At 48.9% G+C, this 1,963-nt stretch overlaps 1 pseudogene; it reads right to left on the bottom strand.

Annotated features, from left to right (window-relative positions):
* Positions 1-6: 6 nt before the first annotated feature.
* On the bottom strand, positions 7-1,277 carry LOC113240366 (annotated as a pseudogene).
* Between the last annotated feature and the right edge of the window lie 686 nt (positions 1,278-1,963).

Below are 1,963 nucleotides of genomic sequence, written 5' to 3'. Positions count from 1 at the left end.
AACTTATTAACTATTTACACGAATTACTATTCGGCGACGTGCGACGCAAACAAGTGTCATGTATCGTTCCTCTGAACCGCCGGAATATGACACCCTTCGGCCAAAACTCTACCTGCATGAAGGTCGACAGATGGACCGTTGGGACCCTCACCACAAACGAATTAAAGTTAACGTTGTGGCGAGACTCCAAACGTTCGACCCTCAGGGTGAATTGGGCTTTCAACCGGATATACTCCACTATATCCTCAGACTTCGTGGAGTAATGCAGTCGAGACAGGTACAACTGCGTCGTCGGTATGGCCGCACGAAGCAAGAAGTTCTGTCCCGTTGGAGCTGTGCCACATAGATTTCGGCTGGTGGGTTTCTTTCTTCTCTTCTCCACCTTTGTGAAGCCGTCCTCGTCGCACCTGTCGGTCTGCCTCTGAGATTTGGCACCTGCGATTCCAGAGACAGGCATTCGGGGTTTACTACCGCCCTTTGCAGTTTTCCGCAACTCGGGTTTTGAAGTCGCGGTTCCGCTGCTAATAGTCGCGGCAACAGCGGCGTATGCACGCCCGGGCGATGACGTGCATACGGGTGACGTAACCTCCGAGGCGGAGGGGCGGGCAGGGGGGCACGGTGCATTGACAACAGCAATGACCGGCGACATACGAGCCGACTCAATACTGCCGACGGATGCTTTTCGCGCTCCGCGACGCGTGTTGACGTAGGAGACTGTCGGTGACCTACATACCGAAGCGGGGTTGCGTAACAACGCAACTTCGGCACGTAGCCCACTTATGGAGTTATCCGACGCCTCCAATTTTGACTGAACTTCAGCCAAACTCGACTTCAAGGACGTGATGTCCTTTAACAGCCTGGTGACGTCGACGTGGTCAAAGGTGACCGGAGGCAACTTGTGCAGCTCCTTCGCCACGAAAGTAGGCACGTCGTCCGGATCGGTATTCTTCTAGAATGCAGTAACATCCTGGACACTCTTCAAGCCTCCATCCCTCCGACGAGATGGCATCTGCTGCGCTTTGCCGCAGCTCTGGAACAGCAGCATCTTGCCACTGCAAATCTCGTCTTCGTTGAAATTAGATTTGCAGATCTGCTCGATGCTGACTTCATCCATTGTGTCGATGGCATTCTGCACGAATGCCAGAAACTCATTGACAATGAGTTGTTGGGAACCCATTGTCACTTACGTACATGCAGCAGCCTAAGCCGCGCAAAATCGCGAATTAAAATAATTCTCGCAAAGTAGTGCAGCGCGTCCGTTTCCGATCGCACGTTGAACACGACTCTGATATTATTGTATGTGGTTGTAATTACGACTCTATTTCATAAATTTTCACAATGATGAAAACGGAATTCACTCCGGGACCCTAGGCGGAACACCCAGGGCAAAATCAATTTCCCAATTGGTCCTACCGGGAATCGAATCCGGGACCTCCGCATCCAATGTATTCTCGACTGTACTTATTAATAGAAACGGTTGTCCCCACCATGGGAAACAGCTGATAGGAACTTGTAGAATAGGCCAGTGCCTACTCTTTTCAGCCACTAGCACCGAGATCCTTGAGGTGTTTCTGGACTTCAACGTTCCAGCCGTCTTCAGGTGTCCGAGCCAGCGGAGTCTCGCGGTCTCAATTTCTTCCACAATATTGGGCCCGAGAGCCGTGGGACAAATATCGAAGGTTCTAATATTACAAGTGTCCTTATTTACATACTTACAACTCAATTTGTGTGTTGAATAAAATATTCATGTATTTTCTAACAAAACAACCATGTTGTAAAGCACCTTTATAATACAACAAGTAAATAACATGTGATAGTGATATAAAAGCTGCAATTTTAATATTTTACATACAAACGCTCGCTATCGTATTTATCGATGCGTCCGGCCCAGACAGTCAATGATCGAGTTACTACACCAGCTCGCCTTATAGTGTACTGAAAGCGGAATATCTTATCTAAGTAT

The sequence above is a fragment of the Hyposmocoma kahamanoa genome, unplaced genomic scaffold (genome assembly GCF_003589595.1).
Source record: "Hyposmocoma kahamanoa isolate Upper Pololo Valley unplaced genomic scaffold, ASM358959v1 134, whole genome shotgun sequence".
Classification (NCBI taxonomy): domain Eukaryota; kingdom Metazoa; phylum Arthropoda; class Insecta; order Lepidoptera; family Cosmopterigidae; genus Hyposmocoma; species Hyposmocoma kahamanoa.
The sequence above is the reverse complement of the archived record's forward strand: the minus strand, read 5'-3'. Positions and strand labels throughout refer to the sequence as shown.